A 16,450-nucleotide genomic window follows, 5' to 3' on the forward strand; every position below is an offset into this window, starting at 1 on the left:
GTGCTTCTTCCCACTCAGAACTTTGGTATTTGCTGTTCCCTCCTGCCTAGAATACTTTCTTTCCCACTTGCCTTGACCTGGCTAACACTTTATCGATCAGTATGTTTCAGCTTAACTTGCTTGAGGATGTCTTCCAAGACCCCCAAGACACGTCCAGTGCCTCAATATTTATTAATGAACAAACTGAGGTCTCAAGGGGCTGGTGGGTGATTATCAGACTGCAGTTTTTAACATAACCTCTAGGTGTCACCCACGACCTCTGCTTAACAGGCACTTGGCTGGGAGCCCAGAGGAAGGACTGAGTAGGTGCTTACCTGGCCTTCCAGCTGGGAGAGGTTACCCGAAGCCCAGCTTCCTCTCTCAGGTCTGACAACTACTCCACCTGCTCTGGGTCAGCTGCCTTGATGGGGTGACCAACCATCCCAGTTTTCCCAAGACTGAATTTCCAGTGCTCCCAGGATGTGGAAATTTCAGTCCTTAACCTGCGACAATCCCAGGCAAACCATGATCAGAGGGGCCAAAACTTCCATGTCTGCATGAGACTAAGGTCTAGGCTAGCAGGAGAACTTAGCTATAACCCAGCCAAGCTCATCACAGCAACACCACTGGTGGGCTGACCTCGCAGCCCAGTGGTTGTAAGCATTTAGGGACAGAAAGTATATATACTTTTATTTTATTTTATTTTTAAGATTTTACTTATTTATTAGAGGGAGAGAGCTCAAGCACAATGGAGAGAGGGAGAGAGCAGGGGCAAGGGGAGAGGGAGAAGCAGACTCCCCGCTGAACAGGGAGCCCGATGTGGGGCTCAATCCCAGGACCCTGGGATCAGAAAGTATATATAGTTTTAATGAATGTAAAGAGACCCACCTATGTCTGACATTGGTTGAGTGCCACCGGGCATAACACACATATATATTGTGTCTAATCCTCACAGAAACCCAAAGAGTATAGAAGATAATTCCCCTTTTTGGAGATGAGAAAATAAGACTCAGAGAGGTTAAGTGACCAGCCTAAGTCACACAGCTGTTAAGTAAAATGGTGAAATTCAAACCTATGTCAGTCTGACTACAGAGCTCCTGCTATTTTCACTGAATCTACAGCCCGACCATTTCCCTCCTGCTCCTTCTTCATTTGGGAGTCCTGATTGTGTTTGTAGGAGGCCAGAGGCAGGTATAGGTTGAAGGGATTGAGGAAGAGGCCTGTGATCAGGGTGTGTGGGAGGTCCACATAGCATAGACAGCTCACCTGTCCACGGATAAGTGGGCTCTGCCATCTTGAACTAAGTATGGACATAGCCTGGGGATCTCTAAGGAGACCCCCATCATAGGCCATTGTCCTGACACCAAGTCGTGTCCTCACTGAGGAGCCAGGGTTGTGTTTCCTGGAGTCCAGGATGAAACCAGCCAGTTCTTATTTGATTGCAAGTGGGCATCTGGACATGGGAGAGGCACAGGGGAAGAGCCATCAGGAGCCAGCCATGAACTAGAAGGACAAGGGAGGGTAGAAGGATAGGTGGAATTTGTGACAAGGGTCATGCTAAGTACTGTGGCTTGCCCAAAGTTTGGGCTCAGTGAATGGTTGCAATTAATGATATAGATAGCCACTTCTCTTTCCCAGAGCTATTGTAGGACCGGGTTTTATTTTTGCCTAGGTGGTTCTTTAGCAATTGAGCTGCCTCTGAATACTCAACAAGAGTTGGTGTGTAGAATTATGAGCAGAGGACTGACTTTTTTGTGTAGAGGTATGGGCAAAGGCCTGACTGGGCTGGGCAATGGTCAGAGCCTTGATGGGCACTCACTGGTCTGGTTGCCAGATGTCTGCTCCACAGGAAGTATAATAAGACTTTGGATTCCTTTAAGAGTGTAAAGTTCTCTGGCAAGAAAGTGATTTGAGTTATGCCATTTTACTTTATTTCCTTGGTGATGTCCAAAGACTTTTGGGGTGCAAGAGCTGTCTGCAGACCTGCCCACCCCTGGACCTGGTATGGCTTGGCGCCCTGTGGCCAGGTTCTGCCCCTGGCTCCACTCTGCCAGTCAAGTCATCTGAGAGCTGGAACTTAAGAGAGTCCTCCCCAGAGCTCTCTGCTCTTCCCTAGCTGGCCTTCCAACTTCTACCAGAGAACTGGGCCTCACACACCGGGCATAAAGGAGGACTGGGGAGGAGGGAAACCATCAATAAAGCTGCTTTGTACACAGGACCCTTGGGCCTTCATTCTAAAAATACCTCATATACTCCAACTTGACTAAAGGGAGGAGGATTTTGTGAAATAGTCACCAATGATACAACATGACACTGATGTGGGACCTCTTGCCAATAGCTCATGGAAGACAGTGACTTGGTGTAGTGGAAAGCACATGACTTTAGAGTCAAACAGAATTGGTTTCCACTACTTTCTTGCTGGGTGACCTTGGGAGAGTTACTCGATGTCTCTGACCCTTGATTTCCTCAACTGATAAATAGGAATAATAGTAATGTCGATGTGACAAGTTTGTTTTGCAATCTAAACTCGTTGACCAATGTATATAAAGCCCTAAATCTGGTATATAAAAATATGACATTTATTTAGTGCTTATTATGTGGCACGCCTTTGTTTAAGGGCTTTATAAGCATAGCATGGACTCATATAGCCCTATGAGTTGTATACTTTCATCGTCTATGCTTTATAAACACAAAACTGTGACTTGAGGGGCTCGATTGAGTAACCTGTCCAAAGTCACAGAGCTGGTAAATAGCAGATCTAGAATTGGACCCAGACAGTCAGGTTCCAGCTCAGGCATACCTAACTACCAAGCCATGATGCCATATGGAATAGGGCTGAATAAAGAACAGCTATTATGATCATAGTGATTTAGTATTAAGTGCTTTTTATATCCATGGTGCTAAGTGTTAATTATTAGCATATTTGGACGCAACATTTATCCTCTTTGTTCCTATTTTTTCCACAGCCATGGCAACAAAGAGCCTTGTGCTCGCTACAGCAGAGTGTCCTGCTTTTGTCCGATCCAGTCCGGTGCGTCAGTCTCTGCAAACAACAAAAGATGTGGCCACCGGCCGTCTGTCCCTGCCCCCACTAGAGGACCAAGGGAAGCTGAGGCCTCTCTGGAACCAAGCTAGGAGAGCAGCAGACAGGTACAGATCAGCAGACTGAGAGCAGGGCTCACAAAAGGGAGGTCATGCTTAATAAGCCTGATTAATTTCTTTGAGTGGCAACAATGCAAGGGGACAGGGGTGAAAGGAGGGACAGTAATTCATCCTGATTCCAAGGCACAGGAACGCTGCTAAAACCAACACAGGGGTTTTGTGGAGATGCTGCCGGGGCCTGCGGGCGTTTGGTGGCACTCAGCCTTGGAGGCAGCTGGAAGGAAACTCAGTGAGTGGCTCATGGTGACCTAGTGAAGAGGAAACCCAGGGCAGGGACAGGGCACAACCTGCCCAAGCCATCTAACCAAGACACAGATCTGACCAGGACACTTGCCTAATTCCCTTCCAATGGCTTCCCACCCCCTAAATATGGTATAACGTGAATGATAGTAAAATGATAAAAACTGCCTTTATTTGATATTTCCTATGCATAGGGTGCTTTACAGAGAGGAAACTGAGGCAGAGAGCTGAAGAAACCTGCCCGGTCACACAATTATTAATATACATTGAGACTCCGACCCAGTCTGCTCTCATAGGCCCTGCATTGACCCCAGCTATAATTCTAGTCCATTTATAACTGTGTTTCACGGTGGATCTCTTCCATCCGACAGGGAGTTCCTCTGCAGCAGGACCCATAACTGATCCAGTCTCGGCAGCATTAGCCCTCAGTAGATGTTGGCAATGCTGAAGCTCCTGTGTCCTTTGTGCTTCTCCCTCTGCACACTCTCCCTAGGGGAGTGCGTCCATGCTTTTGGCTTCGATTCTCACCTCCTGGAGGCAGACTTCTAAAATAGGCATTATGGTTGACTCCTTAACTTCAATACCACCCCAGATGATTACTCTGAGTCCATCATATTAATATTCCAGGCTTCTTGCTAGTAATTGGTTTAGAGATGGGGATATTCTCTGGTCCTGTCCAGTGAGGCTAAGGGGACATTTTCTGGGGGCTTCTAGGAAAGGTTTCTTCACTCCTAGGAGAGAGCCCCTGGAAGCAATAGTGGCTCTTGCTGGGAATGCTGTCAGCCCTGAATGTGGACTGTAACCAATGCAGCCGTTGTACTAACAGCTGAAGATGTATCCAACAGCAAGGACAGCAGAGTGCGGAGCTGGAAGAAGTCTTTGTCCTTGACAGCACGCGGTCTGCCGGCCCCAGGGGCCACCCTAATGCTGAACTTCCTCAAACAAGGGAAATTAAATATTGTCACTGCAGAAGAGAATGTGCGTGCCGATATTTGGAGCAGAAAGCATTCTTCCTGATACGACCAAGGCAGCATTATAGCTTTTGTGGTTCCCTTCTTACAGAACAATTGCTTTTTAAATTACATTTTCATGATTGCACTGGCATAGAGATGAATATATTAATATTGTACATTAAAACATATTTGACTTAGAAGTTTGTTTTTTATTCTCACTTAAAGAAGATTAAAGCATTTTTTTTTTGGATCCCTAAAAGTATTGGAGAACTACTGGACCTAGTGTGCTTAGTAGATAGAATGTCCCTAGATACAATTCCCAAATGTCCATCTCCAGTCCATACCTTCCTTTTGACCTTCAAACCTTCACATCTAACTGCTTATTGGATAGTTGCACATGGGTGTCTTACCTCAAATTTAACATACCCATGGCTGAATACATAATTCTGCGCACACCTTCTTTTTGTCCAGTGTCCCCTCTCTGAAGAAACTATTCACCACCCAGCTAGTTGCATGAGTCAGAAACATGGGACCTCTCACCCTCTCTCACCCCACGCCCAATCCATCACCAAATGCTGTCAATTTTCCTTCTGAAATAGCTCTTAAAAGCATTTAGTTGCTTTCGTTTCCACTCCTATCTCCACTGCTATTGTCTATATTACTAGCGTCTCTTGCCTAGATTACTGCCGTGGACCCTAAGGGTCTCCCTGCATCTCACCCTCCCTATAATCTTTTATCTACACTCTTCTCAGAAAGATCTTTTCAAACTGGAAACCTGATTCTGTTATCTCCCTGGTTAAAACCTGCTGATGGCTTCTGCTGCTCTTGTAACAGAGACCCAAACCTTTAGCGAGGCTTCTGAGGCCCTGTCTAGCCTGGCTCCTGCCTCATTGTGTTCTTCTCTCTTACTCTGTGCTCAGTCACACGTTCTTCCCTTAGCCCCTCAAACACAAAGGCTCTCTCCTGCCATAGGATCTTCGCACATGCTATTCTTCCATTTCTACTCCTTCAGTTTCAATATACTTTTCCAAGTAAGCCTTCACAGACTCCCCAGTCTACCTATGGGCATTGGGCAAGTTTCTTAACTGCCTGATGCCTGTGTTCGTTCTTTCTTTCTTTCTTTCTTTCTTTCTTTCTTTCTTTCTTTCTTTCTTTCTTCTTTCTTTCTTTCTTTCTTTCTTTCTTTCTTTCTTTCTTTTAAAGATTTTTATTTATTTATTTGACAGAGAGAGAGACAGCGAGAGAGGGAACACAAGCAGGGGAAGTGGGAGAGGAAGAAGCAGGCTCCCAGCGGAGATGCCTGATGCGGGGCTCAATCCCAGAATACCGGGATCACGCCCTGAGCCTAAGGCAGACGCTTAACGACTGAGCCACCCAGGCGCCCCGCCTCTGTTTTCTCATCTGTAAAATGAAGATGATAATAATGCCCAACTCATAGGTTTGTTGTGAGGATTAAATAGAATGATGAATGGGAAGCACTATGAGGTCAGACTGGTGCTGTGTTCTTCTTGGACAATTGCCCTGCCCTCTGCCTGTCTTTCTAGATGGGAAAAGTAGTGGAGAGAGCCCCCCTCCCCCAATTCTAGGTGGGAATCTTGGGGTAAGATGGGCCCTAAAATGTGAGGGTTTTGAGGAAGAGCATCTACACAAGGGCACTCAAAAATTTCTAAGTGACTTGTATGAAACCTAGGAACTGATTTTCCCAGGGAGTCATCGACAATGCCTGGGTTGAGCTGGAGGTACTCAGAGAGAGGGAGAGATCAAGAGAACCCATAAAGGTCAGAGAGAGGGGCGGTCAGCAGGAGCACACCACACTTCTACCAAATCTACAAATGGCCTGTAGCTTCTAGAACAAAAGACACTGGTCGCAATGGGCACTGTATGTCACGCAAACCTGGGCTTCCATCCCCACCCTGTCCCTTATGGGCTGAAGGGTCAGGAAAGTCGCTTCACTTCTCTGTGCTTCAGTTTCCTTATCTACAAAGTGAAGCTAATGAACTTATTTGCAGGGTTGGTAGGAGATTCAATAAAACTATTCGTTTGCTCAGTCCACCATGACAAAGCGCTGCATAGGCTACCTTTAATTTATTGTTCTTCACGTTCTTGTGCTTTGTAGATACTGTTTTTTACAGATCGAAGGTTTGTGGCAACACTGAGCAAATCTATTGGCTCCATTTTTCCAACAGCATTTGCTCCTGGGGTGCTGGGTGGCTCAGCTGGTTAAGCTTCCAACTCTTGATTTTCAGCTCAGGTCATGATCTTGGGGTCATGGGATCAAGGCCCGTGTTGGGCTTCATACTGAGCACTGACTTTGGAGCCTGCTTGAGGCTTGAAATTCTCTCTCTGCCCCTCCCCCCTCCCCCATCCTCCTGCTAGTGCTCTTCTTGCTCTCTCTGTTTCTAAACAAAAACAAACAATGTTTCCTACAGCATTTGTTCACTTTGTGTCTCTGTCACATTTTGGTAATTCTCACAATATTTCAAACTTTTTCATTATTATTATATTTGTTATGGTGATCTGTGATCAGTGATTACCACTCACTGAAAGCTCAGATGATGGTTAGCATTTTTAAATTAAGGTATATATATATTGTTTTTTTTAGACATAATGTTGTTGTTCACTTAATACACTACAGTATAGTGTAAACATACTTTTATATGCACTAGAAAACCAAAAAACTCACTTGACTCTCTCTTTTTTTCCTTCTTTTTTTAAATTAATGATTTTTTATTATATTATGTTAGTCACCATACAGTACATCCCCGGTTTCCGATGTAAAGTTCGATGATTCATTAGTTGCGTATAACACCCAGTGCACCATGCAATACGTGCCCTCCTTACTACCCATCACCAGCCTATCCCATTCCCCCACCCCCCTCCCCTCTGAAGCCCTCAGTTTGTTTCTCAGAGTCCATAGTCTCTCATGCTTCATTCCCCCTTCTGATTACCCCCCCTTTCTTTATCCCTTTCTTCCCCAACCGATCTTCCTAGTTCTTATGTTCCATAGATGAGAGAGATCATATGATAGTTGTCTTTCTCTGCTTGACTTATTTCACTTAGCATTATCTCCTCCAGTGCCGTCCATGTTGCAGCAAATGTTGAGAATTCGTTCTTTCTGATAGCTGAGTAATATTCCATTGTATATATGGACCACATCTTCTTAATCCAGTCATCTGTTGAAGGGCATCTCGGCTCCTTCCACGATTTAGCTATTGTGGACATTGCTGCTATGAACATATGGCCCTTCTCTTCACTACGTCTGTATCTTTGGGGTAAACACCCAGTAGTGCAATGGCTGGATCATAGGGTAGCTCAATTTTTAACTTTTTAAGGGACCTCCACACTGTTTTCCAGAGTGGCTGTACCAACTTGCATTCCCACCAACAATGTAGGAGGGATTCCCTTTCTCCACATCCTCTCCAACAATTGTTGTCTCTTGCCTTGTCAATTTTTGCCATTCTAACTGGCGTAAGGTGGTATCTCAGTGTGGTTTTGATTTGAATTTCCCTGATGGCTAATGATTTTGAACATTTTTTCATGTGTCTGTTAGCCATTTGTATGTCATCATTAGAAAAGTGTCTGTTCATATCTTCTGCCCATTTTTTTATTTGTTTATTTGCTTCTCGTGTATTGAGTTTGAGAAGTTCTTTGTAGATCTTGGATACCAGTCCTTTATCTGTAGTGTTATTTGCAAATATATTCTCCCATTCCGTGGGCTGCCTCTTAGTTTTTTTGACTGTTTCCTTGGCTGTGCAGAAGAAGCTTTTTATCTTGATGAAGTCCCATAAGTTCATTTTATCTTTTGTTTCTCTTGCCTTTGGGGATGTATCATGAAAAAGTTTGCTTTGGCCGATGTCGTAGAGGTTGCTGCCTATGTTCTCCTCTAGAATTTTGATGGATTCCTGTCTCACATCGAGGTCTTTCATCCATTTGGAGTTTATTTTTGTGTATGGTATGAGAGAGTGGTCAAGTTTCATTCTTTTGCATGTAGCTGTCCAATTTTCCCAGCACCATTTATTGAAGAGACTGTCTTTTTTTCCCACCGGATGTTTTTTCCTGCTTTGTCAAAGATTAGGTGCCCAAAGAGCCGAGGGTCCATTTCTGGGTTCTCTATTCTGTTCCATTGGTCTATGTGTCTGTTTTTATGCCAGTACCATGCTGTCTTTGTGATCACAGCTTTGTAGTACAGCTCGAAATCCGGCATTGTGATGCCCCCAGCTTTGTTTTTCCTTTTCAACAGTTCCTTGGAGATTCGGGGCCTTTTCTGTTTCCATACAAATTTAAGGACTATTTGTTCCAGTTCTTTGAAAAATGTCCTTGGTATTTTGATCGGGATAGCATTGAAAGTGTAGATTGCTCTGGGTAGCATGGACATTTTAACTATGTTAATTCTTCCAATCCATGAGCATGGAATATCTTTCCATCTTTTTATGTCTTCCTCAATGTCTTTCAAGAGTGATTTATAGTTTCTAGAATATAGGTCCTTTACGTCTCTGGTTAAGTTAATTCCAAGGTAACGTATGGTTTTTGGTGCTATTGTAAATGGGATGGATTCCCTAATTTCTCTTTCTTCGGTCTCGTTATTCGTGTATAGAAATGCAACTGATTTCTGAGTATTGATTTTGTATCCCGCCACATTACTGAATTGCTCTATAACTTCTAATAGTTTGGGAGTGGCTTCTTTTGGGTTTTCCATATAGAGTATCATGTCATCTGCAAAGAGAGACATTTTGACTTCTTCTCTGCCGATTTGAATACCTTTGATCCCTTTTTGTTGTCTGATTGCTGTTGCAAGGACTTCTAGTACTATGTTGAATAATAGTGGCGAGAGTGGGCATCCTTGTCGTGTTCCTGATCTTAAGGGAAAGGCTTCCAGCTTTTCCCCATTGAGAATAATATTTGCTGTAGGCTTTTCATAGATGGCTTTTATGAGATTGAGAAATGTACCCTCTATTCCTACACTCTGAAGGGTTTTAATCAGGAAAGGATGCTGTATTTTGTTTCCTGCTTTTTCGGCATCGATTGAGAGGATCATATGGTTCCTGAGTCTTTTCTTGTTGATATGATGTATCACGCTGATCGATTTGTGAATGTTGAACCACGCTTGCATCCCAGGTATGAATCCCACTTGGTCATGATGGATAATCCTTTTAATGTACTGTTGGACTCTATTAGCAAGGATCTTGTTGAGGATTTTGGCGTCCATATTCATTAGGGAAATCGGTCTGTAATTCTCCTTTTTGATGGGGTCTTTGCCTGGTTTGGGGATCAAGGTAATATTGGCCTCATAGAATGAGTTTGGTAGCTTTCCTTCTGTTTCTATTTCACTTGACTCTCTTTATTGGAATATTCACTTTATTGCAGTAGTCTGGAACCTAACCCACAATATATTCAAAGTATGCCTGTACCACAGACTAGGTAGCTTAAACAACCCAATTTTATTTTCTCACAATTCTGGAGGCTAGAAGTCTAAGATCAAGGTTTCTGAGAGGCTGGTTTCTTTTAAGGTCTCTCTCCTTGTTGATGGCCATCTTCCTCCAGTCTCTTCACATAGTCTTTCCTCTGTATGTGTCTGTGTCCTAATCTCCTCTTCTTGTAAGAACAATGGCAATATTGGATTAGGGCCTACTTTTTTTTTTTTTTTTACCTTAATTATCTCTTTAAAGGCTCTATCTCCAAACATGGTCATATTCTGAAGTACTGGGGGTTAGGACTTCATTCAGCCCAGAACAGGAAGGTAGACATATGTCAGTATCTAGCATACAGCAAAGACTCAGTTATGCTAATTACTTTTTTGTCTCTAATGGGAAGAGCAGACAATGGCAGTGCATTCAGAGAGTGCCAGAACTCCATAGATAAATATGGCTTTCAGCCTTTTGGCACCTCCGATTTTCTTAAGCCCTGGGACTTTTCTCTGTTCCTTTGGGTGGGAATTGTGATAAATCACATCATGTCTGAAAGCAACTGGGAACTCTAGGAGTTAATTTTATTTTTAGTATATTGACTTAGCTAAAAAAACAAAAAAACAAAAAACCCCAAACATCTACTAATCACCAAAGCAATTCAACCTTGACAATATCTGCCTGTAGACTTTGCTAAAATGGACCTATAGTTGATCTGAGTAGTTAGCCCTAACTCAACCCACTGACTAATCAGTGTTTACCAAGTGTGAGTTTTTGTGCCAGGCACTGTGGAAGACACAAAGAAATCCAGGGCACAGTCCCTGCCTCAGGATCCGGAGGCTTTGATTGGGACATTCGCTCCTATCAGGAAAAGACAACAGAAAGCAGCCTCTGATGTGAGCAAAGTGAAAGCTCAGACAGTTTGACGTACCCGTGGGACATCCACATGGAGCTGCCCAGGGGCTGTGGGATGGACACCTGTGGAGCTTCAGAGAGTGGTCTGGTTGGGTGATAATAGATTTGGAAATCATTGTAATAGAAATGCAGCTGTGGGGAAGAGTGCCATCTTTGAGGCATAATATGGCATGTGTGTAGAGAAGAGAACCAAGCTCCAGTTTTTTTGGGAGAGAAAATCTGATTTGCCCAGCTTGAGTCCAACCGGCTGGGGTTAAGGGGTTAGAGTCAAGTCAGATACATGTGGTGCTGAGTCCCAGGGCCCCAACCTTGTAGGCGGGTGTGGGAGAGGTCATTCTTCAAGAAGGCAGTTGTTAAACTGATACAGCATCAAAAAAGATGGCTCCCAGAGTGTCCTCCTGCAGAGTTGGCACTCACAGTTAGTAGGCCCTCAATTAATATATGCTGAATCAACGAACATATAAATACATGAATTACTTAAGGAAGGGATGAATAGTCTTGCCACAGACTTTTTTGTAACATTGTTTTTATTGATACGTAATGCAAACACTATAAAATTCTCAACTTTAGGGGTTCCTGGGTGGTGCAGTCGTTAAGCATCTGCCTTCGGCTCAGGGCGTGATCCCGGCGTTATGGGATGGAGCCCCACATCAGGCTCCTCCACTATGAGCCTGCTTCTTCCTCTCCCACTCCCCCTGCTTGTGTTCCCTCTCTTGCTGGCTGTCTCTCTGTCAAATAAATAAATAAAATCTTTAAAAAAATTCTCAACTTTAAAGTGTGCAATTCAGTGGTTTTTATTTAGTATTGGTACATATGTTTGATTCGTGTTTCCTTTCATGAGACACATGATTGAGTAGAGTCCTGTGTGGGTATGTAGTCAGTATGACTCCTCCCCGGCATCTGCAGTTTTTCTTACACAGAAAGTAGCTGGAGGAAAGAGACTCCTTCCCCTTCTTTGGAGGATGCCCAAGGGCAGGAGCTGGAAAGGGCCAGCCCCTGAACTGGGGAGGCTACAGAGCAGCAGTGAGGAATACTGAAGATATCCTGGGTAAAGGGAGGAGTGCAGGCACACGTTGTCACTGCCTTCAACCCTTCTGTGAGACTGCAGCAGGCAAGATGTACTATCAGATGGCGCTGGCCAAAATAAAGCCCATGAATGCCAAAAACTCTCCCAACAATGGAGGCCAGGTTGCTCAGAGAACATGGAAAGGACTGGAAAGAGTTTTTATTCCGTTATCCCTTCTGTAGGAAGAATAATGATCCCTCAAAGAAACCTGTGTCTTAATCTCCGGAACCTGTCACTATGTTATGTTATATAGCGAAGGGGAATTAAGGTTGTAATCAGCTGATTATCCAGGTGGGCCTAATATAATCAGAAGGGTCTTTAACAGTGGAAAATGGAGGCAGAAGAGGAATCAGAGTTAGAGAAGGGGATGTGACAATGGAAGCAGGGGTTAGGGTGATTCGATGCAAGGACTTAATCCACCTTTGATGACTTTGAAGGTAGAAGGGAGGAAGTCAAGGAAGGAAGGCTGCCTTTGGCAGCTGGAAAAGGTAAGGAAATGGATGATCTCCTAGAGCTTCCAGAAGGAACACAGCCCGGCCAATGATCTTGATTTTAGCCCAGTGAGACCTATTTTGAACTTCTGACCTCTAGAACTACAACATAACAAATTTGTGTTGTTTGAAGCTACTAATTTTGTGGTAATTTGTTATAAAAGCAATAGTAAACTAACATACCTTCCTAGCTAATTCCTAAAAGGGGCAACAGCAAGATTCACTTTTTTTTTTCATTTATTTTTTTCATTTTTTTTCATAATTTTTATTTTGTTGTATTAGTCACCATACAGTACATCCCCAGTTTTTGATGCAATGTTCCATGATTCATTATTTGCGTATAACACCCAGTGCACCATGCAATATGTGAAGGTTCACTTTTAGATTTTTGTTTCTTTTTACCCCTTTAAATTGTTCTCTATTTTCTCTAAGATCTGCTAGATTTTGTCTTCCTCGGTTCCATTTTTCCCTCCAGGTAGAGGGCCCTTTGGGGATGTTGCTGAGTCCTTAAGCCCAAGAACATATCTACCCAACTCCATCTGTCCTTCCAAGGCCTGTCCCAAATCCATCTTCCACTTGAAACTCATCATTTTCCCCAGTGGAAAACCTTTCTTCCTTTCCATCCCTGTAACACACTATTCACTGAGACACTTGTCACACTGTCTTCTACATTCAGAACTTTGTCTCAACTCTTCTAGGAGCTTGCGTCTGTTTGTCCTTCGCTGTTTTAAATTGCCAGCCTTGGGGCGCCTGGGTGGCACAGCGGTTGATCGTCTGCCTTCGGCTCAGGGCGTGATCCCGGCATTACGGGATCGAGTCCCACATCAGGCTCTTCCGCTATGAGCCTGCTTCTTCCTCTCCCACTCCCCCTGCTTGTGTTCCCTCTCTCGCTGGCTGTCTTTCTCTGTCGAATAAATAAAATCTTAAAAAATAAATAAATAAAATAAATAAATAAATAAATTGCCAGCCTTTGTAATCAGGAAAAAGCATGTACTTCATTCCCAGTTTGGGGAGAGAGCTCAGTAAGAGATAAAGAACAGAGATGTGTTGTTCCCCTAGGACTCTAATCTCAGCTCCTTGCTCCTGCCAGTAGATGATGTCAACCACCAGGAAAAAACAACAATAAATCTTGTGCTGAAGGCCAGCCAATGACTGCTTTACTCACTGTACTGGCTATCTCTTGTACCCTCCTCATATCCTCTAGGTCCTCCTTTGACACCATCATTGCTGGGGAACCAGCTTCACACAAGTGTTATGTGGCAGCAACTCATCTCAGCTCCTCCACATCTCTTACTTTCTGTCTCAGGGCTTCTGTAAGAGCTACCTGCATTCATACTGGTGCTCCTAGGAATTGTGAGGGTTTAACACATCATGAGACAACTCTTGACCAAAAAGAGATGGGAGTTGAAGGATAAATGCTCCTCTCTTATGGATGATGGGCAGACACTTTTGAGGCGGTTTCCCATAGCTCCTCAGAACATTCCAATAAGATCAAGCCCCATTTTCCACAGCTGTGTCAACTTGGGCATGCACTTTCTTTTTTTCTTTTAGGGAGAGAGTGAGCATGCAAAAGTGGGGGAGGGAGTGGGAAAGGGGAGAGGGGAAGAGAGAATCTTAAGCAGGCTCCATGCCCAGCATGGAGCCCGATGCAGGGCTCCGTCTCACCACCCTGAGATCATGACCTGAGCCAAAATCAGACGCTTAACTGACTGAGCCACCCAGATGCCATATCTCAGGCATGTGCTCTTGAAATAGCTTTCTCTTCTTTTGTGTTTCCCTCTCCCTAGTCCCCGACTTTGGTTGCCAGGATTACCTCGTAAAGTAAACTACCTGCATGTGAACACTGGGCTGTACCAGATGCCTACCTTATCGCTGGAGCTGCATTTGTATCACATGACTGGACTGACCAACATTAAGCAGACTAAGGCCATTTTGAGAGTCAGCCTTGTAAGTCTGACCCAAATATAGAAACTGTAAGAATCACTCATCTTCATGTATCATTACCTAGATGTGGCAGCCTCTGAGTTCCCTTTTTTGAACATACTTTATAGACTGAATGCTAAGCCATCAATGATTTCAACAAAGATAGGAAGAGGCCTAGGCTATACCTTACTCATTTTGGTATCTTTTGTAGTTTATTACATGTATCAGGTGCTCAATCTGAGCAAGCTGAAGTACCGTACCTATTACATAACTCCCTTCAACGTTTCTAGATAAATGGTGACTCTTTTTGCCTGTTCCTGCCTGACACATACTGTATAATAAAATGATAGTAATACTTATTGAGCACTTACTATATTCCAGATACTAAGTGCTTTATGCAGACTATCCCAGTTATTAACAGCTTTCCTGTGTAATAGGTCCTCTTATTATCTCTGTTTACAGATGTGAAAATTGTGGCTCTGAGAAGTTAAGTAATTGCCTGGAGTTGTACAGTAAGTAAATAGTGGAACCAGGATTTGAATTCAGCATTTCTGACCCCAGAGCTCTCTACTCACAATGATCAACTGGTAAGCAAACAAAGACTATTAGTGTAAGGATAGACCTATAGATCAATGGGATAGAATTGAGAGTCCAGAAATAGATCCATATACCCATGGTCAATTGATTTTTGTTAAGAATGTCAAGACCATTCAGTGGGGGAAAAGGTAGTCTTTTCAACAAATGATGCTGGGACAATTGAGTATCAATATACAAAATAATTATTTTGTAATTATTTTTTTAAAGATTTTATTTATTCATTCGACAGAGATAGAGACAGCCAGCAAGAGAGGGAACACAAGCAGGGGGAGTGGGAGAGGAAGAAGCAGGCTCATAGCGGAAGAGCCTGATGTGGGGCTCGATCCCATAAGGCCAGGATCACGCCCTGAGCTGAAGGCAGACGCTTAACCGCTGTGCCACCCAGGTGCCCCTATCTTGTAATTATTTTTTATCTTGTCTGAAAGAAGTACACACTGGCCAAGCATAGCTGGGAGCCTTCTTGTGGTGATTTGGCAACGAGACGGTACTATGGTACTACGGCTCTGCAGCTTCCCATTCATCTGGCCTAGAAGTAGTATGCAGAGGGCGGTAGGGGGCCCAAGGCATCCGATCTCAGGTTCACATATAACAGTCACTTGGACCGAGAGCTCAACTTGTGTTAGGTCCCTGCCTCTCTCTCCAGCTTCCTCTCATTCCATTGCACTCTGCTACAGACCCAGCAGTCACCTTTTAGATCCTCCATCCTGCCATGTTCTTCCTTGCCGCAGGGGCACATGCCCTTCTCTCTGCCTGGAACGCTCTATTTATTCTTCAGATTTTGACTAAAACATCACTCTTCAGGTATATTCCAGGTTCCCCCATTAATCTCTCTCACTGTGTGCCTTTCCTTCACAGAGTTTATCACAGTTGTAATTTTACATTTTTTGTGTGTGCTCATTTAATTAAAGTGTCTCTCCTCCTCTTGTCTGTAAGTTCCATGAGGCCTTACACATGGTCTCCCAGCATTTATCCCAGTACTTGCACAAAATTGGTATAGGGGTTTTATTTTATTTAAAAAAAATTTTTTTAGATTTTATTTATTTATTTGAGAGAGAGAGCACAAGTGGGGAGAGCAGCAGGAGAGGGAGAGAGAGAAGTAAACTCTCCACTGAGCAGGGAGCCCAATGTGGGGCTCGATCCCAGGAGCCTGAGACCATGACCTGAGCTGAAGGCAGACGCCCAACTGACTGAGGCACCCAGGCGCCCCAGTATAGTGGTTTTAAAATATGTCCACAAATGCTTTGACACTCCCCCTTTCCAAGATGGAAGTCTAATTCTCTTTTTGAATGTAGGCCAGACCTTTTAAGTTGCTTTTAACAGAATGTGGTGGAAGTGATGGTACATGACTTCTGAGGTTATAGAAAGAATACAACTTCTTCTTGGTGCTTTCTTACTCTTGGATCACTTGTTCAGGGGAAGTCAAGCGCTACTGTGAGGTCACTGAAGAAACTCTGTGGTAAGGCCCACATGCAGAGGAACAGAGGCCTCCCACTAACAGCCGGCATCAGCTTGCCAGCCTGGGGAGGAAGGCACGTTGAAAGTGGATCCTCCAGCCCCGGGCAAGCCTTCAGGTACCTGCCGCTTTGGCTGACATCTGACTATAATCTCATGAGAGAATCTAAGCCAGAACCACCCCAGTAAATTTTTTCCTGTGAGATAATGAATGATTTTTGTTGTTTTAAGCCTCTGAGTTCTGGGATAATTTGTTATGCAGCAATAGAT

The sequence above is a fragment of the Ursus maritimus genome, unplaced genomic scaffold (genome assembly GCF_017311325.1).
Source record: "Ursus maritimus isolate PB19 unplaced genomic scaffold, ASM1731132v1 scaffold_12, whole genome shotgun sequence".
Lineage (NCBI taxonomy): Eukaryota > Metazoa > Chordata > Mammalia > Carnivora > Ursidae > Ursus > Ursus maritimus.